Source organism: Triticum aestivum, chromosome 2B (genome assembly GCF_018294505.1).
Source record: "Triticum aestivum cultivar Chinese Spring chromosome 2B, IWGSC CS RefSeq v2.1, whole genome shotgun sequence".
NCBI classification, from domain to species: domain Eukaryota; kingdom Viridiplantae; phylum Streptophyta; class Magnoliopsida; order Poales; family Poaceae; genus Triticum; species Triticum aestivum.
Genome location: NC_057798.1, coordinates 609876009 through 609898992, shown reverse-complemented (window position 1 = coordinate 609898992; position 22984 = coordinate 609876009).

The following is a 22984-nucleotide window of genomic DNA, read 5'->3' as shown; positions in this document are numbered from 1 at the left end:
GTGCGTCGTAGTCCTTCTCCTCCGCCTCGTAAGCAAGCACGAAAGAAGACAGGCGCCGCAGCCACTCCGTCTGCTCCGGCGTCTAGCAGTACAGCCAGCAGAGGCGGGAGGCAATACAGATACGGTCCTTCTCTCAAGCCTCTAGAGAAGTTACCGTACGAGAGGACCAAGGAGGAAAACACGAAGATCATGCAGGCCGAAGTGGACGACTTCTTTGAAGGGTTGAAAGCAAAGAGACATCCACCTCCGGAGGAGAAGGTAGATCCGGTGAAATCAAAGCGCACTATCGATGCCCTGAGGAAACCACCAAAGTCTCCGCCGAGAACCAACTATGAGCGCATTACTGAACAGACATATCTCGAAGCGGAGCGGTCGGGAAGTACTGTCAGTGATAAAAGGTTAAAAGAACGAGTAGCTGGGAAAAAATTGCCCAGCTCGGCGAACAAGAACAGCAATCGTGCCCCCCGCTCAATGTGTCTAGTGGCGACATCGTCGCTAATGCTCCGGGGACGATGGCCGGTTATGGCAATCTTGGAGATTACCTGCTTGACGATTAACTTTCTGATTTCTTGGAGGTGGACGCACACAGATACGAGTACGGGAAGCCTCTCGTCAAAGATGAAAAATCTCTAACAACGATGATGCGAAGATTCCATAATTGGTACATGAAAACCTGCAGAGAGTCTGGGGGGACGAATGCTTTGTATCTTAATATTAAAGAGGAGCACGACCTCGTTGGAACTGATCTGTTGACTGTTCCATTTGAGGAGTTCTTTGAGTTCTTCAATCAAAAGGCCCTCGATAAATTAATGGTCTTTTTCTACTGTTTGTAAGTACTATTTCTGTCATTAAGTCTTTATATATAGATTGGGTCTTTCATTGCATGTATTTATAATTAATTATCCTCACTATATTATGCAGATTGAAGATCGTCGAGTGCAAAAAACAAGAAATGTATGATATTGGGTTCATTAACACAAGTATCATAGATGAAATTCAGGTTACAAAGCACGCCGAAGAGGCCGAGGCCAACTTGCTATAATCGTTGATCAAAAATCAAAACAAAGATTTAATACTCTTTCCTTACAACTTCCAGTGAGTGTTACTGTCGTGTGCATATTCGGTTTCCCTTATTACTCGAGCGAGGTTATAGTAATGTAATTGATGAGTTATGCATGCGTGCGCAGATACCACTATGTTCTTCTGGAGATTAAGCTTGAGCGGGGAGTAGTAAACGTCTTAGACTCGAGACGGAAAGATCCCCAAACCTATGCGGACATGACTAATGTGCTCAACAAGTAAGTTCAATCGATCATTATCGCACCATATCGACAACTTTTTGTTCATTTCCTGATATCTCAAGTAATAATAATTATTTTCTTTGTATTGCAGGGTTTGGAAACAGTTCATCGCAGAAGTTTCGGGACTGCCGAAGGAGCTGCGATATACATACCCGAAAGTAAGTACTACTAGCTAGCTAGTTGCACGCATCTCCCGTTGATTCTATACCTGTACTTTCATCAATGCCATTTATAATGCTTCATTATCAGTTTGATTGACCTCTATTTCTCGTAAATTGCTTGTGGCAGGAACAAGGAAATGATTTCTGTGGATACTACGTGTGCGAGTTCATCTACAACGCGACTTTAAAAAATAAGCGGGGCTACTCTAAAAGACAATATGAAGTGCGTAAGCAATAATATTCACAATTTCATTTTATTACACCATCATTTCTGTTGAGTTTCATTCATATATGTATTAACCCCCTTCTTCAAATTAGACGTGGCAGATGCGGGATGAACTCCTAGAACAAGATCGCATGAAAGCAATTCAAGAGGTATTGGCGGGATTCTTTCTTGACCACGTCATCAATAAAGCCGGAGAATACCATGTGAAAGTTGATTTCAATTGCTAGGGGATTGTAAGATATCTTACATATTGTATATGTATGTAGCCAGCAGCGTCGGATAGATAATACGAAAACTTCTTGTTCGACCAATCTCTCAAAGAAGGAGAGGTCGATCGATCACTTCTCTCGGTATGCATGACGAACTTCTGTATTTAATGGTTTCCTTCATTTTCTTACTAGCTAGCGTGTCAAGGGCCTCTCTATGTACAGTACGTAGCGTCGACCAAGCACGGACATAAGAGAGGACACTTCTCTCTATTAATTAGCTAGCTAACACAACATATGAAACACCTAAATTAACCCCCAACCCCCCTCCTTTCAAAAGAAAAAATAAAAACCCCAGCCACTGAAATGCTGACGTGTGGATGCCTTTTGGTCCCGGTTGGTGCCACCAACCGGGACCAAAGGCCCTCCTGCCTGGGCTCGGCGCACCGGCCACGTGGAGGCCCATCTGTCCCGGTTCATGTTAGAACCGGGACTAAAGGGGGCAGGCTTAGTAACGATCTTTTAGTCCCGGTTCAAGAACCGGGACAAAAGGCCCTCACCAACCGGGACAAATGCCCTATTTTCTACTAGTGGTATAAGTAAATGGAGGGAGTATTTTTTATTTGGACTCTATCTCTCTTTCTATTTAAACTAAACAAAGCCTACCTAATTAACAAACCGGCAAGATTGATCACGTATGGACGCTGGACTCGAGAGAAACTCCACGTAAGTAGTACTACTATAAGAGAAATACTTATTCTCACGTTGCCATGTAGGAACTTGAATTGAAATTCTTTCCAAGGAAGAACCATCTACATGGGGGCGTCCTGAAATTGGGATTGATAGCTTCTCTCTCTGGTTCAGTTGTCCATGGAAACTTCAAGAGAGCAAAACCAATATAAAACACATGTTCATCAACTGTCTGCGCCTGGACGTCTCGTATCTCAATCATATTCTTCTTCTCCAGAGTAAAATTTTCTGATTCTTGTTGCATCGAATTCCAATGACCCAAGTTTCTATACTTTCATGTAGAACATGAAATAGCCTGACATATTTTCGGACGTGAAACAATAGCTTTGAAACCAGAGGTCACATCAGAGATAGAGGAAGAGGAGGCTCGAGTGGAGCAGCCGGAGGAGCCGGAGGCGCCAGAGGAGCCGGAGCTGCGCTGCAGCCCATGCTACCGGAGCCGGGCACGGAGTCATTGACCTCTCCGACGACGAGTAGCTAGGTGATCGACGTAATACGTAGGTCTATTTCGTTTGCATGTCTTTGTATGGATTTAAGAATCTAGTATGACATGTCCGAAAGTAACTCGTGAAATTGGAGGTGTGCCCGGTCATTGCAGGGCGCGTCCATGGGCGTTTGTGCGGCCATATTTGACATACCCGCTGTAGATGCTCTAATGACAGTAATATGTGTGGCATAATTTTTAGATAATACAACTCATCTTATGTTGGTCAAATTATAGATATGGAGATATAGACATGCCTAATAAACCGGAAAGTAGGTATTAGTTTTTAGTTAAAAAGATCCAAAATGTAATGAATTTTGTTTGGTTCATATAAAATCCATGATGTTTGTACGAATTTCGTCCGCTTAGTTCAAGTAGTGATTAAAATGTATACGGACAACGTTGGATGGCCGGCTCTTGCATCCGTGTCCGTAGACTGGTCCTCATTTTCGTGAATAGATGCCAGAGCAAATTTGTAGATCAGCATTGAAGATGCCCTTACAAAACAAAACAACAATAAATCAAATTGCTGGCCTGCCGGGCGTGCAAGATGGATACATAGGTCGCCAGCGACGTTGCATTCAACAACCGCAGCCAAGACAAAATGCTCAGCTAGCATAGCGCCCACACGCAGGAGGAGGCTCTAGCTGGCGGCAACAATATTCCGCATTGTTGGGTGCGACGCTTAATTAGCTAGCTTGGTAGCCCGGATATGTACAAGCAAGGCGCGCGGCAGGGCGATCGACAAGGACACGCGGGCTCGCCCTGCAATGATGAATCGATGATTGACATCGATGTGATGAACCGATCCAGACGCGCCGATCGGCTTACGCGAGTCCGCGCGTGCGTACGCAAGTAGACGGATTGTTCGTCTGCGTACGCACGCATGCAATGGCGTTATGGCAGATCGATGCCGATCGTTCACGTCTCCCTCGGTGCCCGCGTGCGGTGCAGTGTCTTGTCCCTTTGGTTGCATTTGTCGCCTCTCCCGCTTGCACGCAGGCGGCAACGATCGTTGAGGTGCAAATCCAGCAGATAGGTATGAATGGAAGCTAGCAAATTGATGCTCGATGCCTCTTACGGTGCAATTTTAACAGACCACTCAGAAAGCATCGCTGCCTAGCTAAAATCGAGCAACACCATTGCAAGGAAGCAGGCGTATCGGGAGTGACGATGGGTCGTCTTCTTCTTCTTGACCCATTGTTAGCTGCTATGTATAGATTACGTACAACGTTCTCCTTCTCCCAAAAAAAGAATTAATGAAGTGATACCTACATACAGATACAGTACAGCATGGGCAATCTAGTTATGAACAGTGTTTATACTGTTGGCGAGCCTTGCGGCAGTTTGTTTCCTACCGGATCAAGGCAGGGGACCCAAACCAGCGAAAGCTCCATATATATGGGGTTGGTCTTGGACGGATGCATGGCCTCGACCGATCATGGGGTCGGTTCTGCGACGACGATAGATTGATACTCGATATGGGGATGTTCTCGCACACGGTGCTCTCCATTTTCTCTACTGCCCGCTTGAAGACAATTGTGTTGGCTCATTCTTCAGTGCCACGACTGCCAGCATATTTGATGAACAAGAAAATTAGCTAGTGTTTTAGCGAGCTTCTTTTTTTAGAAGAAAAGGGCAACAAAAAACCAAACATACCGTTCCCCCGCGCGCCGCTCCGGCGGCCAAGCGCGTCCGCGCCGCCTCTCCTCGCCTCGCGAGCTCCTCTGCTTCCAGCGTCTTGGGCCCCAGCCGACCCGCGTCTTCCGGGTCTGGGGGCGTGGCCTTGGCCTCCGGCGCGACCCCTTCGCCCTCTGGCTCTGCGGCCTCCCAGTCGCCCTCCTTGCCGTCTTCCTCCTCCCCGCCCGCCATGTCCGGCCACCCATCCCTGCGGCCCGCGGCGCGCTCTGCTTCTTGGAGCGCTCCCTTGAGATCGTCGCGGCCGAGGCTGCCTTGGAGCGGGCTCTGGTGGTGACCGTGGCTGAGAACAGGTCCGGCGTTGGCCGTTCCGATGTTGCTGCCGCCCTTCGCGACCGCTTCGGCATCTCTGACGACGAGTTCTCCATTCATCTGCGGCCGGACGGCGAGTTCTTGGTGTGTTTCGCTGACCCGGTGGTTCGTGCCCGTGTCGCGGAGCGTCCCGTCCGCGCCCGTCGGTTCCGTCTGCTCTCTCAGCCTTGGGGCCGCTCCCCCGGCGCCGAGCCGCTCTCCCTTCGCCTCCGCGTCGACATTGAGGTCCGGGGCATCCCCGAGCATGGTTGGCACAGGGCCACGGTGGAGCAGCTGCTTTCCCCGTTCTGCTACATCGACCATCTCGCGCCTGAGACACGCAACGGCAGCGACATGGCCGTCTTCCGCCTCTCGGCCTGCACGCCCAATGCCATCCCTCGCACCTCGGAGTTTTTCCTCCCCGAGCCTGACGCGGTGTGGCCTGACGCTGACCCCGACCGTGCGGAGCGTTTCGCGGTTCATCTCCTCCGGTGGTGTAAGGGCATATTCTTCCCTCAGGAGTTTTGGTGATTGATGACAATGCTTTTGCGGACTAATCGTGTGCCTTGAGTTTCTCAGGTTATTCATATCTAGGCATGAGACGATTCGGTGCCCCTCGGAGACTATTGAAGTCGGCGTCGTTCTACGTTTCTTTTTGGTGGATTTGAGTCGTAGGAGAGCCGTACTATTAAGAGGGGGTCCGCGTCGGAAAGGTTTGGGTGGAATCAACACGTACACTTATTCCTCCTTTCCCTGCATTTTGGAGCTTCCCTTTGTTATCTTGGTTGTGCGGAAATCTGACAACTACTTCTGTGCTTGCGGTAGTACCGCAAGTACAAGCGGTAGTACCGCTGGGAGTCACGGTAGTACCGCTCATGTGGAGTGGTAGTACCGCGGCTCCCTGGCCTTGTGCCGCTCCGGTACGGTAGTAGGTGCGGATGTAATTTTTTACATCCGCGCCCTCCACGGTAGTACCGCTCTCCCAGCGCGGTAGTACCGTGGAGGCCCACGGTAGTACCGCTCCCTAGGAGTCGTAGTACCGTGGCCCTCCTACCTAGTACCGCAGTGCCGCGGTAGTAGGCGCGGATGTAATTTTTTACATCCGCGCCCGCACGGTAGTACCGCGCCTCGCGGGCGGTAGTACCGCGTCGGATTTCTGTACCTCCTCTGGTTTAGCGGAAGTAGGCACGGATGTAATTTATTTCATCCGCGCCCTTCCCAGGCCGTAACTTTCCTGCCTTGCGGTAGTACCGCAAGTGGGCCCGGTAGTACCGCGCAAGCGGTAGTACTGCCCCCTTCTCAGGCTAGTTCCGGTCTGTGTTGCTGTCGCGGTAGTACCGTGGTTAGCCACGGTAGTACCGCACAGCCTCGCGGTAGTACCGCGCCCCTGGAGCGGTAGTACCGTGTGTCGCGGGCTGAACATGTGGATAATGGTTGGAATTTTTCCACGACTATAAAAGGGGCGTCTTCTACCTCTAGTTGACTACCTCTTCCATCTCCAAGCTCCATTGTTGCTCCAAGCTCCTTTTTCACTCGATCTCTCTCCCTATCCAATCAAACTTGTTGATTTGCTCGGGATTGGGTGACAAGTGCCCGATCTACACTTCCACCACAGGATATTTGATTCCCCCCACTTATCCCTTGCGGATCTTGTTACTCTTGGGTGTTGAGCACCCTAGACGGTTGAGGTCACCTCGAAGCCATACTCCATTGTGGTGAAGCTTCATAGGTTTATTGGGAGCCTCCAAGTGTTGTGGAGATAGCCCCAATCTTGTTTGTAAAGGTCCGGTTGCCGCCTTCAAGGGCTCCAATAGTGGAATCACGGCATCTCGCATTGTGTGAGGGCGTGAGGAGATTACGGTGGCCCTAGTGGCTTCTTGGGGAGCATTATGCCCCCACACCGCTCTAACGAAGACGTACTTCCCCTCAAAAGGAAGGAACTTCGGTAACACATCCTCGTCTCCACCGGCTCCACTCTTGGTTATCTTATCCCTTTACTTTTGCAAGCTCCCTTGTGCTATATCCATTGCTTGCTTGTGTGCTCATTGTCGTTGCATCATATAGGTTGTCCACATAGTTGCATATCTAGACAACCTATTTCATTGCAAGTTTAAAGTTGTTAAAGAAAAGTCTAAAAATTGTTAGTTGCCTATTCACCCCCCCCCTCTAGTCAACCATATCGATCCTTTCAATTGGTATCAGAGCCTCGTCTCTTTATTAAGGACTTTGCCGTCTGAAGAGTATGGTTGACGTCAACGACGGTGCGGAGGAGCACTCCGGTGTGAATCCCGTCTCGTCTTCGGCCGAAGGGGGAACCTCGGTCTCTCGTGAGGAATTCAATGTGGCTTTAGACACATTGAAAACCTCCATGACGGCCGAGGTTAAAAGCATGTTTACCGAATTCCTAGAGGGACTCAAACTATCTACCTCGCCGATGAAAGTGGGTGATCCCACTAACAAGGTGACGGATGCTAACCCCGACAAGGGGGAAGCTAATAGTGAAAAGAGTCCGTCTACTAGTGGTAGAAATGGCACCGGCATCTTTGCCCATGTGGAACCCCCGGTGTATAAAGGACCGATCCCCTCTACGCATTTGAATCATGCCAGTCCTCCTCCTAAATATGTGAAAAATGAAGATTTTGATTCTTGGGTCTATCGCTTCAAGCGTCATTTAAAACATGTGAATACTAACCTTTGGAGAATTATTGAAGAAGGTTTCTATCCTCATGATCCAAGCAACTTCACCCCTCGAGAAGAAGTGGACAACCAATTCAATGAGAGTGCTCTCTTCATCATCCAAGATGCTATCCTTCCCGAAGATCTCCCTCATCTTTGACCTCATGTCATGGCTAAAGAAGCATGGAAGTGTGTCGAGCGTATGTATAGAGGAAGTGCTAGCATTCAACGCTCCAACTATGAAGTGGTGCAAGATGAAGACGATGAGTTTGCAATGAAAGAGGATGAAGAACCTCGTGAGCTCTTTCGAAGAGTGACCAAACTTGCGGTCACACTCCGAGATCATGGGAGTAAAGACACGTATGACAACTGGATCAAGCGCAAGTTCCTCAAGGCCATGATGACCTACAACAAGGCCATGTCCTCCGTCATCCGCCAAAGACCGGACTTCCACTCCATGACCTCTAATGAAGTGTTGGATGAGTTTGTTGCAATGAACATCTTGGATAAGACCGCCGACAATGAGGTGCTCCGCTCCCAAAGGGCAAAGAAGCCCAATCTTGCCTTGAAGGCCAAGGTTAGTGTGGAAGAAGAAGAAGAAGAGGAAGATGAGGAGAGCAACCCCGAGGACACGAAGTATGATTATCATGAGCACATGGCTCTTGCCTCTAGACATTTTTGGAGTAAGAAGACTACAAGACCCAACTTCAACAAGAACAACTCAAGTGGCCTCAAAGGGAAGCAACGAGTTAGAACTTGTTTCAACTGTGGCAATTTCAGTCATTTCGTTGCGGATTGTCCATACGAGAAGCGGGAAGACAATGGTGGCAAGTTCATTCGAAAAGACAAAGCCAAGTCCTTCCCCAACAAGAACAACTTCACCAAGAAGACTCCTTCTCGCGGGTTGGTGGTTCAAGAAGAATACCGTGAGGATGACGATGATGATGAAGATGGTGAAACAATGGCCATGGCATCCGTTGCCATTGTCTCAACTCCTCGGGTGTCTCTCTTCGATGCACCTAACGAGAACATCACCGCCAAGTGCCTCATGGCTAAGGCCACCAACAAGGTAACCCCCAACATCAAAACCACCATTATTCCTAACCCTCCTTCAACGGATGACTTTGATAATGGTAAGGGGTCTAATGAGGAGATCAATGAATTTGAGTCCTTCATGAGTAAGCTAAAGGGCAAATCCAAGAAGCATTTCGTTGCTCTCTTGGAACAACTTGGTGAAGCCAATGACATGATCGAGGCTCATGAAGAAACCATCACTAAGATGGAAAGTCATAGTCGTGACTATGCCGACGAGATATCGGATCTCTCTAATGCTCTTGAGGAAGAGCGTGAGCATCATTTGACTCTTGAGTCACACAACGATGATCATGCTAAACTAAAGAAAGATCTTGATCATGCTCTTGTTGTGTCTCATGTTCTAGCTTCCGAGAAGGCTAAACTTGGGGTTGATCATGTTAGACTCACGGAGGAGTTTGATGTACTTGACAAGGCCCACAAGCTCTTGAAAAGTGCTCATGCCACCCTCAAGGAGTCTCATGCTCAACTCCAAGTTAAGCTAACTAAGGAAAAGGCCACATTTCCTCACATGGTCTTAATTGATAATGCAAATGCTACTAACCCATGTTGTGAGCATGTGCATCTTGTGGAGGAAAATGCCAAGTTGAAGGAACAACTCGAGAAAGGTCTTGTGTCATGCATACAAGGTGAGAAGAACTTAAATGACCTTTTGAGCAATCAAAAGGAAGTTGTGGGAAAGGAGGGGGTTGGGTTCGCACCCAAGTCCAAGAACAAGAAGAAGATCAAGGAGAAGAAGAGCAAGACAAATCGACCTCCTCCGCTCATGCAAACCTTTGTGAAGGAGGGAGAAGGTGCTCCTAAGGAGAAGAAGAACAATGGGAAGAGCCGTGAAGCCAAAGAGCGCAACGCCATCTCTCCCAACAAAGCCGACGACTTTAACCCCTCTTATGTGTTGTGCCGTGCTAGTGATGGACATGTTTATGCTAAATTTGTTGGTTCTCCTTATGAGTACATTGAATGGTCTATTTGGGTTCCTAAGACCCTTGTTACTAACATCAAAGGACCCATTACTCAATGGGTACCTAAAACCAAGCATTGATCTCTTGTAGGTGTTTGCTTCCGGTGGGGGATCATGGTTGCTCGATAGTGGAGCAACAAATCATATGACTGGGAGCAAGGACTTGGTGGTGGACGTGCACAATATCCCATGTATGCCCACCAATGTCGAATGGGGTGATGCCTCACATTCTAAGGTATTGGGTCTTGGCAAGGTTGTCATTTCTCATGATCTAACGATCGAGAAAGTCATGCTTGTTGAGTCCCTTGCGTTCAATTTACTTTCCGTTCGTCAACTCGCACTCATGGGTTTTGCCACCTTCTTTGATATTGATACTGTGGCCCTCTTGTGGAGCAAGACTCTTAAGGTAGCCTTTGTTGGGCATGTCGAGAACGGTCTCTATGTGGTTAACTTCTCGGAGCAACCCACTAAGACCGTGACATGCCTAATGGCTAAAGTTAATGTGGGATGGCTTTGGCATCGCCGTTTAGCCCACGTCAATATGAGATCTTTGCAAAGTCTTCTCAAGGGGGACCATGTCCATGGACTAACGAATGTTAGTTTTGTCAAAGATCGTGTGTGCAGTGCTTGTATCGAAGGAAAGCTTCATGAGACGGCTCACCCTCCCATGACTATCATCTACTCGAAGAGACCCTTGGAGCTCCTCCACATGGACCTCTTTGGGCCTCCATCCTTTGATAGTCTTGGGGGTAGAAAGTACTGCTTGGTGATAGTGGATGATTATTCAGGATACACTTGGGTATACTTCTTCAAGAGGAAGAGTGAGACCCAACAAACCGTCATCGACTTTGCAAATGAATCTCAACGTCAACATGATGCAAAGATCTTGACAATAAGAAGTGACAATGGCACCGAGTTCAAGAACTACACCTTGGATGAGTTTCTTAGTGATGAAGGGATCAAGCATCAATATTCTGCACCATATACCCCTCAACAAAATGGTGTTGCGGAGAGAAAGAACCGGACGTTGATGGATGCGGCAAGGACCATGATGGCGGAGTTCAAGTCTCCATACAAATTTTGGGCCGAAGCCATCAACACAGCTTGTCATGCATCTAATCGGCTCTATCTCCGCAAAGGCTTGAACAAGACTCCGTATGAGATACTCACCGGGAACAAGCCCAATCTCAAGTACTTCCGGGTGTTCGGGTGTAAGTGTTTCATTCTCAAGAAAGGTGTTCGTTTGTCTAAATTTGAGGCTAGAGCTCATGAGGGCATATTTGTTGGTTATGCTACAAACTCTCATGCTTACCGTGTTCTCAACAAGTCCAACGGACTCATTGAGGAGACGTGTAATGTAGAGTTTGATGAAAATAACGGCTCCCAAGTGGAGCAAAGTGGTACTTGTGATGTAGGTGATGAAATTCCTCCCCAAGCCATAAGAAGAATGGGTATTGGTCATATCCTACCCATTGAGGAACCCCTTGTGGCCGAAGGAGAAGGACAATGCTCCACTCAAGTAGAGCCATCACCTCCCCAAGACCCACACGCTTCCGAAGAACAAAGTGAAGGCCCTCACCTTCTTGAACAAGACCAAGGGCAAGATCAACCTCAAGATGGAGTTGAATCTCCAAATGATGCCCAAGGTCAAGTTCTCCCCCTCGAGCAAGTTCAAGATCACGAGCAAGCTCAAGACGGCGCTCAAGATGATCAAGTTAACCTTCCTCCTTCCACTCCCGAGGAAGAATTAGAGCGTCATGCCGCGAAGATTGCTTCCAAACTCACCACCCAAGGCCATCTCATGGAAAACGTGGTTGGAAGTCTAAGAAAGGGGGTAAGCACTCATAGACAATTAGCTAACTATTGTGAACATAATGCGTTTGTCTCTTGTGTTGAACCCCAAAAGGTCTATGAGGTGCTCGAAGACTCGGATTGGCTCAATGCCATGCATGAAGAACTAAACAACTTCGAGTACAACAAGGTGTGGAGATTGGTGCCAAGACCTTCGGGGAACCACAACGTCATTGGAACAAAGTGGATCTTCAAGAATAAGCAAGATGCTCATGGGAACATCATTCGCAACAAGGCAAGATTGGTAGCACAAGGCTACTCCCAAGTCGAGGGTATCGACTACGGTGAAACCTTTGCTCCCGTTGCTCGTCTTGAATCCATTCGTTTGTTGATTGCTTATGCTTCCCATCACAACTTTAAGTTGCAACAAATGGATGTGAAAAGTGCTTTTCTTAATGGTCCCATTAATGAGTTGGTTTATGTCAAGCAACCCCCCGGGTTCGAGGACCCCTACTTCCCGAATCACGTGTATCAACTCGATAAGGCACTCTATGACCTTAAACAAGCCCCACGTGCGTGGTATGACCACCTTACCGAGTTGCTACAAGATCGTGGATTTGAAGTAGGACAAATCGATCCCACTCTTTTTACTAAGAAGGTCAAAGGGGAGTTGTTTGTATGTTGATGATATTACCTTTGGTTCTCCTAACAAAGCTTTCAATGAGGAATTTGCCGCTCTCATGACCTCCAAGTTCAACATGTCTTCGATGGGAGAGTTGAAGTTCTTCCTTGGTTTTGACATCAAACAACGAAGAGAAGGAACCTTCATCAACCAAGCCAAATACACTCAAGACATGCTTAAAAGATTCAAGCTAAGTGATGTCAAGCCGGCTTCTACACCAATGCCTACCAAGTGCCAACTTGACATCGATCCCAATGGTAAAGCGGTGGATCAAAAGGTATATCGCTCCATGATTGGCTCCTTGCTTTACCTTTGTGCATCTAGACCGGATATCATGTTGAGTGTGGGGATGTGTGCACGGTTTCAGGCCGCACCAAAGGAAAGTCACTTTGTGGCGGTCAAGCGAATCTTTCGATATTTGGCTCATACCCCAAACTTTGGCTTATGGTACCCAAGAGGAGCAAAATTCAAGCTTGAAGGTTTCACGGATTCCGATTGGGCAGGGGACAAAGTGGATAGGAAGTCCACTTCCGGAGGGTGCCAATTTCTTGGTTGCTCTTTGGTAAGTTGGTCTTCCAAGAAGCAAAGTTGTGTGTCCCCCTCGTCCACCGAAGCGGAGTATGTGGCTGCCGGTAGTTGTTGTGCTCAACTCCTATGGATGAGGCAAACTTTAAAGGAGTACAGTGTCATTTGTGACAAAGTTCCTCTTTGGTGTGATAATGAAAGTGCCATCAAGATTTCTCTCAACCCGGTACAACACTTCAAGACGAAGCACATTGAGATTCGGTATCACTTCATCCGGGATCACATTAGGCGAGGGGAGATCGAGCTCAAGTATGTCAACACTCATGATAACCTTGCAGATATTTTCACGAAGCCCTTGGATGAAGCAAGATTTCGCGAGTTAAGGCATGAGCTAAATATCATTTATTTGAGCAATGTGACTTGAACCCGTACACCCCCCACCACACTCAACGTGTTGTCTAGTTTAGGTGTAGGCATGGACATAGGGGGAGTGTTGTTCTCTCAATGAACTCTCCCTCCCCCCATTATGCATAAATCGATCACCTCTTTCACATTAGCCATTTTTAATGGTGCTTGTGCTTCAAAGACGAGTTTTGGTTATGGGCCCAAGGATAATTCTTCGGGGTGCCATACCATCCAACTCAAACATAGGTGGCTTCGGCCACCGCCCTCTCTCCTCGAGAGGCTTTGTCGCTTGGTGGTCTCTTGCTGTCTTCTTGCCTCTGGTGTGTGCGTGTTCTTGTGTTTCTTGTGTGTGAAAAGTTTCCGTGCAAAGGCCTTTCTTTTTGTGTTGATACTTGCGGTGTCTTGAGCTCACGGTACTACCGCGGTCGGCCACGGTACTACCGCAGCCTGCCACGGTACTACCGCTAGCGGGAGCACGGTACTACCGTCACCACGCGGCAGTAAATTTTTACTGCCGCCTGGTTGAGCGGTACTACCGCCTCGGCGCGGTACTTCCGCCCGAGCGGTACTACCGCAATGATACGCGGTACTACCGCACCGGTTCGAGCGCGTGGGGATAAGGACGGGCAGGGGGAGTTTTAACTCCCCATACCCATTCGTTGTCCTCTCTCTCCACGTCGCCTCCTTCTCTCCCTCGCTCAAGAACGGAGCCGGCGTTCGTCGCCGGATCTCCTCCACCGGCTGCCCTCCCGTGATTCCGACCGGTGGGATCGTTCCGCACCACGTGCTCTTGCTATGGACCAAGGTTTTTCCCCAACTCTCTTTCCGTGTTGTTTGTGTTTAGTGTTTCTAGGTTTTGGGGGAAACTTGTGTGTTCTTGAGATTCCTAGGCTTAATATCTGCAAGAGTAGGATGAAGGAGTGTGGTATTGCATAGGATTTACTTGTATTGTTGTCTTGCGCTAGATCGGATCACCGTAGCACCGCCATTGTTTCGCGGTTCTTTTTCAGATTCAAACCGACAGTTGGATCTGACGCGACGCGGTACTACCGCCCATCTAGGGCGGTACTACCGCTGGCACGGTACTACCGCCCTTCGGGAGCGGTACTACCGCGCTCTGTGCGGTACTAAAAGTTTACTTCCGCTCCAACCATGGTACTACCATGACCTCGCACGGTACTACCGCATTTGGAGCTGTACTAACCTTTTAGTACCGCATGCAATGGCAGTTTTATCGTGGCTCACTTCTTTCGCATGCCAACTTTCTCGTATGTCTTCTATGGGTTTCTTGTGCTTGTTCATGGCCTTTGCATTGATCCTTTCGCGTCTTTGGTGTTTTGCGTGTGTGTCTCAGGTGGTGGCTCTCGCCGGTCCAACCCCAGTCGTGAAACTGGCTCCAAGCATTTGCGCAACCCAGGAGAAGTACCAGAAGGCTCATCTGCCTCCAAGCGCAATGTCAAGCACTCAGCTAGCAAGCACAAGGAGCCCGCTAAGGGCATGGATGAGATTGCCCAAGCTGATTATGTCCGTCTCAGGCAGCTTCACCCTTATGTGCATCCGCGTGCCACTTTCAGAGGTTGTGAGTTTCTCTGGAACAAGCAATAGGTCAACATCTATCTGGATGTCATCAAGAACAAGCAGAACACCTATGTGGAGGTGAAGTGGATTGATATGCATGACATGAGGAAGGACAAGTTTCGTGACTACTTTGGAGAGGCTCTGGACTTGGTGGAGCAGTTTGGCATTGAGCATGTGATTACCTTCCACCTCGACTATGACCCTGAGCTCATATGTCAGTTCTTTGCCTCAGTCTACTTTCACTCCGATGAGGACCGGAGGATGACCTGGATGACCAACGGCCGTAAGCTGTCTGCTACCTGGAAGGAGTTCATGGATCTCCTCCAGGTTCCTGATGATGGTCTCGCCTCTCCAGTGGGTGTTCGCCCGCATGCCAATGCTGATTCTTCCAGCAAGGACAGACTTACCCCTTTCATGGTTGAGAAGGCACTCGCCAATGGCAAGACAACTTTGGTGCTCAACCCTTTCCTGGATATCATGTATCGCATCTTCCGCAACTCCTTGTTTCCTCGCATCGGTGATAAAGACAAGGTTCATGCCTATATGGTAGATATGATGCTCATCTACGAGGATGCTCGTTCGTCTCAGTCACAGCCACTTGATGTCTCACACATCATGTGGTGTGAGCTCCGGTTTGCAGTATTCAACCGCAAGGTGCCTAACTATGGGCCCTATCTGTTTCTGCTGATTTCGAAGACTTAGGAGAAGATGTTTCCTGCTGATGAGTTTCTTGCTCCTGACTGGGTTCGCATGACCCCATCTGCCTGCGTATCAAACCCAACTGGGCCAACACCACTACTCGCGCAGAGGCGACTGCTGCTCGGACTGCTGTTGATGAGGAGGATGCTGGCCCCGAGGATGTTGCTGAGGGCCATGCTACTAGACCTTCCCAGAGTGCCTCTATGCCATCATGGGCCAAGAAGCTGAAGGACAAGATGAAGACTCTTTTCTGCATGCAAGCCAAGGGGCAGTACAGGACTCACGTGGCGTCCAAGGAGAGTCGTCGCCGGGACAACAAGATCTTGCAGCTCTATGGTGAGGCAGTGTCTGGCGGGTCTGAGGAGCATATCACTCCAGAAGCCGAGTGGATGGAGAAGCAGGGTTACAGGTGGACTGAGTCTGAGGAGGATGTCGAGGAGTCCATCCCTGCTGCCGAGGCGTCCGATGGAGAGGATTGGGACGAGTTCTCTGCTTGAGCCCTCTTGTGTGTAGGTGTCCTCTCTGCCTTTTTGGCGTCTCGATGCCAAAGGGGGAGAGAGTGTAGGGATTTGCGAGTGTGTCATGTGTTTGCTGCTTTCTCGTTTGTGGCGTGTGTTTGCGAGTGTGTCGTGTGTTTGCTGCTTTCTCGTTTGTGTCGTGTGTTTGCTGCTTTCTCGGTTGAACCTCGGTAGCTTTACTTCGTATGGTGTAAGACATATGCACTGTATCTATCCTAGCGAGCTCGTGTTATATTGTGCTATTTTTATGCCTTGCTCTGCTTATTATCATGTCTTAGTCTCTAAAATATAGGGGGAGTGTTGATCCTAGTCTGTGTGCTATGTAGTCCAAAGCATTCATCTAAAGTGCACACATCTAGGGGGAGCCCGTCTATATTTTAGAGAGGTGGGGTTTGCCCCTGCTCTAAATTATCTTATCCATATGCAAATCCCGTGTTGTCATCAATCCACCAAAAAGGGGGAGATTGTAAGGGCATATTCTTCCCTCAGGAGTTTTGGTGATTGATGACAATGCTTTTGCGGACTAATCGTGTGCCTTGAGTTTCTCAGGTTATTCATATCTAGGCATGAGACGATTCGGTGCCCCTCGGAGACTATTGAAGTCGGCGTCGTTCTACGTTTCTCTTTGGTGGATTTGAGTCGTAGGAGAGCCCTACTATTAAGAGGGGGTCCGCGTCGGAAAGGTTTGGGTGGAATCAACACGTACACTTGTTCCTCCTTTCCCTGCATTTTGGAGCTTCCCTTTGTTATCTTGGTTGTGCGGAAATCTGACAACTACTACTGTGCTTGTGGTAGTACCGCAAGTACAAGCGGTAGTACCGCTGGGAGTCACGGTAGTACCGCTCATGTGGAGCGGTAGTACCACGGCTCCCTGGCCTTGTGCCGCTCCAGTACGGTAATAGGGGCGGATGTAATTTTTGTTGGAAATATGCCCTAGAGGCAATAATAAAAGTATTATTATTATATTTCCTTGTTCATGATAATTGTCTTTTATTCATGCTATAACTGTATTATCCGGAAATCGTAATACACGTGTGAATACATAGACCACAATATGTCCCTAGTGAGCCTCTAGTTGACTAGCTCGTTGTGATCAATAGATAGTCATGGTTTCCTGGCTATGGACATTGGATGTCGTTGATAATGGGATCACATCATTAGGAGAATGATGTGATGGACAAGACCCAATCCTAAGACTAGCACAAAAGATCGTGTAGTTCATTTGCTAGAGCTTTGCCAATGTCAAGTATCTCTTCCTTCGACCATGAGAGCGTGTAACTCCTGGATACCGTAGGAGTGCTTTGGGTGTATCAAACGTCACAACGTAACTGGGTGACTATAAATGTGCACTACAGGTATCTCCGAAAGTATCTATTGTTTTATGCGGATCGAGACTGGGATTTGTCACTCCGTGTAAACGGAGAGGTATCTCTGGGCCCACTCGGTAGGACATCATCATATGCGCAATGTGACCAAGGAGTTGATCATGGGATGATGTGTTACGGAACGAGTAAAGTGACTTGCCGGTAACGAGATTGAACAAGGTATTGGATACCGACGATCGAATCTCGGGCAAGTAACATACCGATAGACAAAGGGAATTGAATACGGGATTGATTAAGTCCTTGACATCGTGGTTCATCCGATGAGATCATCGTGGAACATGTGGGAGCCATCATGGGTATCCAGATCCCTCTGTTGGTTATTGACCGGAGAACGTCTCGGTCATGTCTACATGTCTCCTGAACCCGTAGGGTCTACACACTTAAGGTTCGATGACGCTAGGGTTATAAAGGAAGTTTGTATGTGGTTACCAAATGTTGTTCGGAGTCCCGGATGAGATCCCGGACGTCACGAGGAGTTCCGGAATGGTCCGGAGGTAAAGATTTATATATGGGAAGTCCTATTTTGGCCACCGGAAAATGTTCGGGATTTTTCGGTATTGTACCGGGAAGGTTCTAGAAGGTTCCGGAGTGGGGCTCACCTGCATGGGGGGACCCACATGAACGTGGGTAGTGGGGGCAAGGCCCCACACCCCTGGTCAAGGCGCAACAAGATCCCCCCTTAGAAGGAATAAGATCATATCCCGAAGGGATAAGATCGAGATCCCTAAAAAGGGGGGATAACAATCGGTGGGGAAGGAAATAATGAGATTTCTTTCCTCCCACCTTGGCCAACGCCCCAATGGACTTGGAGGGCAAGAAACCAGCCCCTCCACCCCTATATATAGTGGGGAGGCGCATGGGAGCTATACACGAAGTTCTGGCACAGCCCTACCTCTCTTCCTACTCATCCTCTCCCATGGTGCTTGGCGAAGCCCTGCTGGATTGCCACGCTCCTCCACCACCACCACGGCGTTGTGCTGCTGTTGGATGGAGTCTTCCTCAACCTCTCCCTCTCTCCTTGCTGGATCAAGGCGTGGGAGACGTCACCAGGCTGTACGTGTGTTGAACGCGGAGGTGCCGTCCGTTCGGCACTAGGATCATCGGTGATTTGAATCACGACGAGTACGACTCCATCAACCCCGTTCACTTGAACGCTTCCGCTTAGCGATCTACAAGGGTATGTAGATGCATTCTCTTTCTACTCGTTGCTGGTCTCTCCATAGATAGATCTTGGTGACACGTAGGAAAATTTTGAATTTCTGCTACGTTCCCCAACAGTGGCATCATGAGCTAGGTCTATTGCGTAGATTCTTTGCACGAGTAGAACACAAAGTAGTTGTGGGCATTGATGTTGTTCAATATGCTTACCGTTACTAGTCCAATCTTGTTTCGACGGTATTATGGGATGAAGCGGCCCGAACCGACCTTACACGTACTCTTACGTGAGACAGGTTCCACCGATTGACATGCACTTGGTGCATAAGGTGGCTAGCGGGTGCCAGTCTCTTCCACTTTAGTCGGAACGGATTCGATGAAAAGGGTCCTTATGAAGGGTAAATAGCAATTGGCATATCACGTTGTGGTCTTGCGTAGGTAAGAAACGTTCTTGCTAGAAACCTATAGCAGCCACGTAAAACATGCAACAACAATTAGAGGACGTCTAACTTGTTTTTGCAGGGTATGCTATGTGATGTGATATGGCCAAGAAGAATGTGATGAATGATATGTGATGTATGAGATTGATCATGTTATTGTAATAGGATTCATGACTTGCATGTCGATGAGTATGACAACCGGCAGGAGCCATAGGAGTTGTCTTTATTTATTGTATGACCTGCGTGTCATTGAAGAACGCCATGTAAACTACTTTACTTTATTGCTAAACGCGTTAGTCATAGAAGTAGAAGTAGTCGTTGGCGTGACAACTTCATGAAGACACGATGATGGATATCATGATGATGGAGATCATGGTGTCGTGCCGGTGACGATGATGATCATGGAGCCCCGAAGATGAAGATCAAAAGGAGCAAAATGATATTGGCCATATCATGTCACTATTTGATTGCATGTGATGTTTATCATGTTTATGCATCTTGTTTGCTTAGGACGACGGTAGTAAATAAGATGATCCCTTACAAAATTTCAAGAAGTGTTCTCCCCTAACTGTGCACCGTTGCTACAGTTCGTCGCTTCTAAGCACCACGTGATGATCGGGTGTGATGGATTCTTACGTTCACATACAACGGGTGTAAGACAGTTTTACACAGCGAAAACACTTAGGGTTAACTTGACGAGCCTAGCATGTACAGACATGGCCTCGGAATACGGAGACCGAAAGGTCGAGCATGAGTCGTATAGCAGATACGATCAACATGAAGATGTTCACCGATGATGACTAGTCCGTCTCACGTGATGATCGGACACGGCCTAGTTGACTCGGATCATGTGATCACTTAGATGACCAGAGGGATGTCTATCTGAGTGGGAGTTCATAAGATGAACTTAATTATCCTGAACATAGTCAAAAGATTTTTGCAAATTATGTCATAAGCTCGCGCTTTAGTTCCACTTTTTAGATATGTTCCTAGAGAAAATATAGTTGAAAGTTGATAGTAGCGATTATGCGGACAGTAGAAAGCTTATGTCCTTAATGCACCGCTCAGTGTGCTGAACCCCAAACGTCGTTTGTGGATGTTGCGAACATCGGACATACACGTCTTGATAACTACGTGATAGTTCAGCTAAACGGTTTAGAGTTGAGGCACGAAAGACGTTTTCGAAATGTCGCGGAACATATGAGATGTTTCGAGGGCTGAAATTAGGATTTCAGGCTCGTGCCCACGTCAAGAGGTATAAGACCTCCGATGATTTTCTTAGCCTGCAAACTCAGGGAGAAAAGCTCAATCGTTGAGCTTGTGCTCAGATTGTCTGAGTGCAACAATCACTTGAATCAAGTGGGAGTTAATCTTCCAGATGAGATAGTGATGTTTCTCCAAAGTCATTGCCACCAAGCTGCTAGAGCTTCGTGATGAACTATAACATATCAGGGATAGATATGATGATCCTTGAGGTATTCGCGATGTTTGACACCGCGAAAGTAGAAATCAAGAAGGAGCATCAATTATTGATGGTTGGTGAAACCACTAGTTTCAAGAAGGGCAAGGGCAGGAAGGGATATTTCATGAAACGGCAAATCAGTTGCTGCTCCAGTGAAGAAACCCAAGGTTGAACCCAAACCCGAGACTAAGTGCTTCTGTAATAAGGGGAACAGCTACTGGAGCAGAATTACCCTAGATACTTGGTAGATAAGAAGGCTGGCAAGGTCGATAGAAGTATATTGGATATACATTATGTTAATGTGTACTTTACTAGTACTCCTAGTAGCACCAGGGTATTAGATACCGGTTCGGTTGCTAAGCGTTAGTAACTCGAAATAAAAGGCTACGGAATAAACGGAGACTAGCTAAAGGTGAGCTGATGATATATGTTGGAAGTGTTTCCAAGTTTGATGTGATCAAACATCGCACGCTCCCTCTACCATAAAGATTAGTATTAAACCTGAATGGTTTATTGAATCTCGATCGTAGTGATACACATTCTCATGCCAAAAGATATAAGATAGTAATGATAGTACCACTTACTTGTGGCACTGCCATGTAAGTCATAATGGTATAAAACGCATGAAGAAGCTCCATGTTGATGGATCTTTGGACTCACTCGTTTTTGAAAAGTTTGAGACATGCGAACCATGTCTATTGGTGTATACGCATGAAGAAACTCCATGCAGATGGATCGTTTGGACTCACTTGATTTTGGATCACTTGAGATATGCAAATCATACCACATAGGCAAGATGACTGAAAAGCCTTGGTTTCAGTAAAATGGAACAAGATAGCAACTTGTTGGAAGCAACACATTTTGATGTGTGCACTCCAATGAGTGTTGAGGCATGCAGTGAATATCGTTATGTTCTTACTTCACAGATGATTCGAGTAGGTGTTGAGAATATTTACTTGATGAAACACAAGTCTGAATTATTGAATGGTTCAAATAATTTCAGAGTGAAGTAGAAGATCATTGTGACAAGAGGATAAAATGTCTATGATATGATCATAGAGATGAATATCTGAGTTACGAGTTTTGGCACACAATTAAGACATTGTGGAAATTGTTTCGCAATTAATACCGCCTGGAACACCATAGTGTGATGGTGTGTCCGAGCATCATAGTTGCACACTATTGGATATGGTGCGTACCATGATGTCTCTTATCGAACTGCCACGATAGTTTATGGGTTAGGCATTAAAGACAACCACATTCACTTTAAATAGAGCACCACGTAATTCCGATGAGATGACACCGTATGAATTATGGTTTAGAGAAACCTAAGTTGTCGTTTCTTAAAGGTTTGGGGCTGCGATGCTTATGTGAAAAAGTTTCAGGATTAAGCTCGAACCCAAAGCGGATAAAGTACATCTTCATAGGACACCCAAAACAGTTGGGTATACCTCCTAATTCAGATCCGAAAGCAATATGAATTGTTTCTAGAATCGGGTCCTTTCTCGAGGAAAGGTTTCTCTCGAAAGAATTGAGTGGGAGGATGGTGGAGACTTGATGAGGTTATTGAACCATCACTTCAACCAGTGTGTAGCAGAGCACAGGAAGTTGTTCCTGTGGCACCTACACCAATTGAAGTGGAAGCTTATGGTATTGATCATGAAACTTCGGATCAAGTCACTACCAAACCTCGTGGGATGACAAGGATACGTACTACATCAGAGTGGTAAGTAATCCTGTCTTGGAAGTCATGTTGCTGGACAACAATGAACCTATGAGCTATGGAGAAGCAATGGTGGGCCCGGATTCCGATAAATGGCTCGAGGCCATAAAATCCGAGAACGGATCCATGACTTTGGAAGAAATACTTGATGGTCGTAAGGCCATTGGGTACGGATGGATTTTAAAAGGAAGACAGACAATGATGGTAAGAATTACCATTAAGAAAGCTCGACTTGTCGTTAAGATATTTTCCGACAAGTTCAAGGAGTTGATTACGGTGAGGTTTTCTCACTCGTAGTGATGCTAAGAGTCTGTTGGAATTGGATTAGCAGTTACTGCATGATTGATGAAATCTTGCAGATAGGATGTCAAAACATTGTTTCCTCGATGTTATACTTGAGGAAAGGTTGTATGTGATACAACCGGAAGGTTTTGTCAATCCCAAAAGATGCTAATAAGTATGCAAAGCTCCAGCAATCCTTCTAAGGACTGGAGTGAGCATCTCGGAGTTGGAATGTGTGCTTTGATGATGATCAAAGATTTTGGGTTTGTACAAAGTTTACGAGAAACTTGTATTTCCAAAGAAGTGAGTGGGAGCACTATAGAATTTCTGATGAGTATATGTTGTTGACATATTGTTGATCAGAAATGACGTAGAATTTCTGGAAAGCATATAGGGTTATTTTGAAAGTGTTTTTCAATGGAAAGCCTGGATTAAGCTACTTGAACATTGAGCATCAAGATCTATAAGGATAGATCAAAATGCTTAATAATAC